This window comes from Pinus tabuliformis, chromosome 9 (assembly GCF_031772625.1).
Source record: "Pinus tabuliformis cultivar Carrire ecotype Pingquan chromosome 9, CPIR1, whole genome shotgun sequence".
NCBI lineage: Eukaryota > Viridiplantae > Streptophyta > Pinopsida > Pinales > Pinaceae > Pinus > Pinus tabuliformis.
The window spans coordinates 921,199,802-921,207,772 of NC_142307.1; the positions used below are offsets into that span (position 1 = coordinate 921,199,802).

The 7,971-nt window shown below is 38.8% G+C and overlaps 2 pseudogenes; both read right to left on the reverse strand.

Annotated features, from left to right (window-relative positions):
- Window positions 1-166: 166 nt before the first annotated feature.
- Window positions 167-3,149, reverse strand: LOC149151750 (putative potassium transporter 12 pseudogene; annotated as a pseudogene).
- A 98-nt stretch (window positions 3,150-3,247) lies between these two features.
- Window positions 3,248-5,421, reverse strand: LOC149151751 (putative potassium transporter 12 pseudogene; annotated as a pseudogene).
- Between the last annotated feature and the right edge of the window lie 2,550 nt (window positions 5,422-7,971).

Genomic DNA, 7,971 nt, shown 5'->3' on the forward strand with positions numbered 1-7,971 from the left:
AATGAAGATCTTGGTCGACAACAGAACTTATGATTATTAACTTCACATTAAAATTCATTTCATCTCCGCCACCTTCAAGGAAATCTTTGTTATCCATTTCCATATTGATGTTGTGACTTGGTCCTTTAAAAACATTCAGCATGTCTGATTCATGGAAACCTTCAAGTTAGACAGTATATGTCATGCTAACTTGCAAGAGATTGGTGTGAGGTACACTGAAGTTTGCAGGGCCTGCCCTGCAGTTTGCCCTCATGAAAGCATAGAAGTAGATTATAACCAGTTTCTTAAGAAACCATGAATCCTTTCTAGCCTTGACATCTCCGTGACCAACAAGATATACAACTCCTGATTCTTTAGCTTCACGCAGAGATGAAAGATCATACTCAAGACTTGTATCTGCATCTGCAGACATAACACTTGTGGGTAGTCCTAATGATGTGCTACCTCCAGATAGACGCCTTGATGGGGTACCATATTGTCTGTGTCTCTAGTCTGCCATCAGAGGTGTTCTAAGGGAATCAGCGAAACCATTTGAAGGTCCTGCTCCTTTAGAATTGACTGATTCATCGTCCGAGTCTACATTGATACTCTCATTCTCAAGGGAAAGTTCTAAATCCTCCTTTCGAAGAAACCTATCAAGGCTTTCAATAAGTAATTGTTCAGAGGCGTCATAATGTTGCTTGTGAATGTCTTTGTACCCATATCTAGCCACACATCGAAACATCTCATAGTCCCTTGGACAAAGTCTTCTAAAGAGAAAAAGCTCGTCTTGTGGCACAATAGGAACTGGTACATACTTTATACAAACAAATAAGATGATCGAATGTATTGCTGGAAGGCTTTGTCAAAAACTGCCTAAACACTGCAGGTACTCCACGAACAAGTTCACTATAAACTAACCCAATTCCTGGGACTCGGACTGTCCCAAGTTTGGATCCTAATTCTAACATCAAATCCATTGACACCATTTTCCTTACTTCCCTTTGATACTTCAGAACACTTCCATAGTTCCAAATGTACATCACAAGAAGGAAGCAGGTGGCAAAAACCATTTATCCAACCATTTTCCCCCACTTTCATCAAAACTGAAGAAAAAAATAAGTCAGATCAATTGATCCAAATGGAACAGGAAAGCCAATCACAAGGAATATATTTTTTGCCCATATAAGAACCATGACAAGAGTCACTAGGCTTGTAGTCACCATCATCATCCCTGCCTCTGCAATGCCATATGCATTTGATATCTCGGTCGTGCTCCTAAAACAGGCACATACCAAGACACACATTATCATTAGGAACCAGTTGATGACAGGAATGCAGATCTGACTCATGAACCGTCGGGATGTGTGAATTATTTTTAATCTGGGAAAGAATCCTAGGGCCATTGACATTTTAATAGGTGAAATTGTTGCCGAGATCATTGCCTGGCTTGTAATCATGGCAACAGCAGTCGCTATCACGAAGACTGACCAGATAAAACCATCTGGAATTGAAGCATAGAATACCTTCTCCACCACAGAGGGATGCTTCATAAGATATGCAGCTTGATCCATGTAAGCCAATAGTAGGCATGGGAATACTACACAAGTGAAGGCTATCTGGATGGATCTTACTGAGAAGTGACCCAAATCAGCAAACATAGCTTCAGCTCCTAATATGCACAACACGCAACCTCCTAGGGACATCCATGCTTTGATAGTGTTCCTCTTGAACAAGTAATAGATATAAACCAGATTGAATGCCCTTAAAACTGTCACGTCATGTGAAATAATATTGTAAAGTCCAATAGAACCAAGAGAGAAAAACCATGTCATGAGTGCCGGAGCAAATGTCATGCCTACTTTGCTTGTACCAAACTGTTTTATGTTGAATAAGATCACCAGGAAAATGATTGAGACAATGACCACTGTGTCTTCCATAAAGCTAGATATTTCATCTTGCAGGCCACTCACAGCAGACATGACTGATATTGCAGGTGTAAGTATGCCATCCCCAATTACCATGGAAGTACCCATGAGAACCAATAATAGCAGTAGGGTCTTCAATTTTGTACTTCTCTGAAGGCTTTCTTTGATTCTTAATGATCTTTCCAGTTCCCGGGTGGGCAACTTGAGCTTGAAACTGGAAACTTTTTCATCCGATGGTTGCTGGTTGGGAAGCAGATTGACCTTTGCATATATGCAAGTCAAAGAGTACAAGGAAAATGTCCCCCCTTCACCATTGTCATTGGCTTTGAGCACAATCAACACATATTTAGCCAAAGGATTATGGATTATAGTTGATATCTAATATTTTTTAACTTCAGTTGATTCTCTGAAATTGATTCCCTTCCTCCATTTTCATTAAAATCATCATGTTATAAGGCAAAAGGGCATACCTTTATATGAAATTTTGCCAGCAAAGAGTCCAAAATTAAATTTTGGACAATTAAATTTTCATGCAACCAAGCAACATTGCATTTTAACAATAGTTTGGTTCAACATTTTTTGACAATGGTCTTGGTTCAGTACTTTGTTACAAGCAGAGCCCTCTCCATTCCTTCAAGCAAGAGTGGTCTCCTTGGAAAAACAATAAATATGGCCATTTAAATTTTTTCATAATGTGGTTCAGTACTTTCTTACGAGCAGAGCCCTCTCCATTCCTTCAAGCAAGAGTGGTCTCCTTGGTAAAACAATAAACCAGGTATCTTTGGTTTATGCCTTCTAAAAGCTTGGATACGTCATCAATTTTTCCCTTAGAGAAACATTGTTTTACAGAAAGGCCATATGTCAAAAGTCAGTTTCACAACCTCTCCTAATTGTTTTGTCTTCTAATTGTAATGCTTTTTCCACTTTACTGGCCTGAAATAGAGCAGACATTACTTCTGTGTATACTTTAACATGTACAGAGAATTTACAATCTATCACTTCCTCAAGAACTTTTGATGCCTCAATTTTTTTTCCTACCTTCGCAAGATGATGCATGCCATAGATAAAACTTGCATAACTTGGAACAACACGTTCCCTAAGCATTTGGTTCAGTATCTGGGCAGCAGCTTCAACTTTCTTTGATTTGCAGCAAGCTTTGATGAGTGAAGAGTACAGAGAATATGTGGGTGAGAGACCCTTTCTAATCATTATCTCCAGTTGATTCACTGCCTCGTCCACCATACCCAACTTGCATAGGCCTCCAATGAATGTCCTATAGAAAACTATATCAGGATTTAAAGTTTTTCATCTCCATTAGATACTTCCTTGCATGGTCCACTCTACCAGCATTGCACAAAGCATTGATCAATGCATTCAAATGCAATGTCCACTCCTTTAGAATCGACTGATTCATCGTCCGACTCTACATTGATACTCTCATTCTCAAGGGAAAGTTCTAAAGCCTCCTTTCGAAGAAAATTATCAAGGCTTTCAATAAGTAATTGTTCAAAGGCCTCATAATGTTCCTTGTGAATGTCTTTGTACCCATATCTAGCCACACATCGAAACATGTTATAGTCCCTTGGACAAATTCTCCTAAAGAGAAAAAGCTCATCTTGTGGAACAGTAGGAACTAGTACATACTTTATACAAAAAAATACGATGATCGAATGTATTGCTGGAAGGCTTGTTAAAAACTGCCTAAAAACTGCAAGTGCTCCACGAACAAGTTCACTATAAACTAACCCAATTCCTGGGACTCGGATTGTCCCATATTTGGATCCTAATTCTAACATCAAATCCATTGACACCTTTTTCCTCACTTCCCTTTGATACTTCAAAACACTTCCATAGTTCTAAATGTACATCACAAGAAGGACGCAGGTGGCAAAAACCATGTATCCAACCATTTTCCCCCACTTTCATCAAAACTGCAGAAAAATAAGTCAGTTCAATTGATCCAAATAGAACAGGAAGGCCAATCACAAGGAATATATTTTTTGCCCATATAAGAACCATGACAAGAGTCACTAGGCTTGTAGTCACCATCATCATCCCTACCTCTGCAATGCCATATGCATTTGATATCTCAGCCGTGCTCCTAAAATAGGCACATACCAACACACATTATCATTAGGAACCAGTTGATGACAGGAATGTAGATTTGACCCATGAACCGTCAGGATGTGTGAATTATTTTCAATTTGGGAAAGCATCCTAGGGCCATGGACATTTTAATAGATGAAATTGTTTCCGAGATCATTGCTTGGCTTGCAACCATGGCAACAACAGTAGCTATCACGAAGACTGGCCAGATAAAGCCATCTGGAATTGAAGCATAGAATACCTTGTCCACCACAGAGGGATGCTTCATAAGATATGAAGCTTGATCAATGTAAGCCAACAGTAGGCATGGGAATACTACACATGTGAAGGCTATCTGGATTGATCTCACTGAGAAGTGACCCAAATCAGCAAACATAGCTTCTGCTCCTGTTATGCACAACACACAACCTCCTAGGTACATCCATGCTTTGATAGTGTTCCTCTTGAAAAAGTAATAGATATAAACTGGATTGAATGCCCTTAAAATTATCACGTCATGTTAAATAATATTGTAAAGTCCAATAGAACCAAGAGAGAAAAACCATATAATGAGTGTCAGAGAAAATGTCATGCCTACTTTGCTTGTACCAAACTGTTTTATGCTAAACAAGATCACCATGAATATGATTGAGACAATGACCACTGTGTCTTCCGTAAAGCTAGATATTTCATCTTGCAGGCCACTCACAACAGACATGACTGATATTGCAGGTGTAAGTATGCCATCCCCAATTACCATGGAAGTACCCATGAGAACCAAGAGTAGCAGTAGGGTCTTCAATTTTGTACTTCTCTGAAGGCTTTCTTTGATTCTTAATGATCTTTCCAGTTCTGGGGTGGGCAACTTGAGCTTGAAACTGGAAAAATTTTCATTCAATGGTTGCTGGTTGGGGAGCAGATTGACCTTTGCATATATGCAAATCAAAGAGTACAAGGAAAATGTCTCCCCTTCACCATTGTCATTGGCTTTGAGCGCAATGAACACATATTTAGCCAAAGGGATGAGGGCTATTGTGTACATCACTAAAGCTAATGCACCCAAAACATCTTCGTCTCCTTTGCTACGAGCTTGGATGAATACACTAGTGAAAACATACAAGGGGTTGGTACCCATATCACCATAGACCAGTCCAAGTGTTTGGAATGCCAAGCCGAGCGTCTGTCCTAATGAGGGGTCCTTATCATGGCCCTTATGAACACGAGGCACCTCCATGGCCTCCACATCAAAGGAATCCACTCTCTTGGCCTTCGGAACGAGCCTGCGCCTCATTTTGTGTCCAATCTGATCATCGTCAACAAACCACCGTGGGGATACCTCTTCCATTTCACTGCCATAAACCCACCTAGACTTTGATGACAACAAAGACATTGAGCCCTCACTGATCCCATCCCTGTCTTGCTCATCCATCCAAGACATTGATATGATAATGGGGTTGACAATGACAAGAATGATACGCAAAAGAGAAATCAATAAAAACTTAGGAGAATCCCCACAAACGTTTATAAAAAAAGCACAAGTTTATCATCCAGAGAAGCAATTTCTGCATTCAAAGACCACAATCCTCAATCTCATAATTTTATCATCCACAGAAACAACTCCTGCATTCAAATCCCATAATCCAGCAAAAGAAAGAGCTCAATCTCTTCAACCCACATCGTAACATCGCATCCCACATCTAGATTTCCATTGAAATCTTGAAAATTCTCATACCCAAATGATTTTTTCCAATGATTTCTATGAATACACCACCATTCTTCGATCAGAGCGGTTTTCTTATCTCATCAGAAAAATTCTCCGAGGTCACGTTAAGACCAATAAAATTATACAGAGTGGTAACCCGTGGTTATGAAACAAAATAAAAAAACTCGAATCTCAACTGAAGCAATATATGTTATAAAGATGATAAGCTCGTGGAAGATGTTCATTGTAGTTTTGTTGGATTATTGAATATTAAATCATAAATAGTTTAAATTGATTTAGGTGATAATGGCTTCATCATAGACCATGTTAAAACATTAATACTAAATCATAGATAAAATTTTAACCTTTTTTATATAGCATTAATTGTGTAACAATTTATAGTGTTAATTGTTTATCTATTTATAAATTAATAAAATATAAACTATTTATAAATTAATAAAATATAAGTGATGGTTTTAGGTATTAGCTCCTCTACGAGTATGTTTATTTTTTAAGTTGGATTACAAATACAAAATTTAAAAGTATATAACATTTGTTTTATGAAATTTTCCTACAAATTTTGTTTTTTTGTTTTTTTTTTTTAATTCTCTACATTCGATTATTTTTCTATGTTCTCTCCATGTGATTTTTTCTCACTAGTTAATAAACATGATATTAAAAACTCACAATGATGGGATAATGTGTTCTCTCATATCTCAAACTATTCCCTCGCTGTAAACACTCTTAAAATTATCATTTTCATGGTATTAAAAACTCACAATGATGGGATAGTGTGTGCTACCATATTTCAAACTATTCCCTCACTTTTTAGATGTAAACACTCTTAAAAATATCATTTTTTTTATAACTAAAACGGTTATGATTTTTATTTATTTGAAAAAATCTTGGGTCTTTGCCCAAGCGGCTCCTATTACATTGTAGATTTCTAACTGTTGCTGATTATGATCTACTAGATTTTAAGGGCATTTGTACAATGCTTTCATTGTTTACAATTAGCAGTCCTTTCATCAGAGAGTTGCCTTTGTTTGCCATCTGATCAACTTCATTGTTTGACTTTCTAAGGATATGATAAAACTTACATGTGTCAAAGTCTAGGAGAACTCTCTTCAATTTGTCTAGTATTTTGTTGAGGCTGGCATTGCCAAATAGATTTCCCAGCTTTAGGTTTTTATTATTAACTCTGAATCTCCAAAAACTTGGAGGTCTTTGGCACCTTTGTCTCTTGCAATATGGCAAGCTTTGAGAAGCCCAAGAATCTCTGCTTGATTGTTAGATTTCTGGCCTAATCCCCAGCTGAAACAGTCTTTTGAAGCCCCATCCGAAGAGTAGATGACCCCCCCAGCACCAGCGGCTCCGTGATTACCTTTAGATGATCCATCAAAGAAAAATGTGGTTAAGTTTTGTGACCGCCACCATGATTGGAATTTGTCATCTTCATCTCTTATGCACCATTCTTGATTTGCCTTCTGTGGAGAGAGGAGCTGCTTATGCGGGCAGGGCTCTAACGGGCCTAGCCATCTTTTTTCTTCAGGCAGTAGCAATGGGTCTTCTTTGAAATACTGTTGTTGGGCTGCTTCCAGGAGAAAGGATTTAGCTTTTGCTGCAACTTGCAGTGGAGAGTGCCTCATCTCTTTGAAAATCTGCTGATTTCGAGCTAGCCAAAGCTGCCAACAAACATATTTTGGGATAGCTGTCCAAATTTTACTCCAGAATGATTTGGAAGGGATGCACTGGGAATAGAATCGACTCCAAGTGGCGTAGAGATCTGCAACAGAGATTTGTGAAGGCAGTATAATCTGAAATTCATGTAAAATAATTCCCCATACCTCTTTTGCAAAATTGCACTCCAAGAAAAGGTGCTGGGCTGTTTCAAAATTGCTGCTGCATAACACACATCTGTGCGGCCCTGCTATATTCCTTTTTTCCAGGTTATCACCAGTTAGGAGTTTATTATGAGCCAGGGTCCAGAAGAAGAAATTCACTTTTGGTAGGGCTAGGGGGTCCCAGACATTCTTCCAAAAAGCCGGAGTTTGTCTGCTATTTCTTGAGGCCTGCAATGCTCTGTATCCTGCTGCTGTGGTGTAGACTCCGGACTGACCCCAACCCCATTTGTCTTTCATGGATCTGTTGACAGGGGCTGCTTCCTCCAGCAGATCTTCAAGCAGGGTTTGTTGATGGGATAACCAGGCTGGGACTCCATGAAAATCCCATCCTGCCCAATCTCCACGATGATCCCAATTTGAAAGATCGTATATG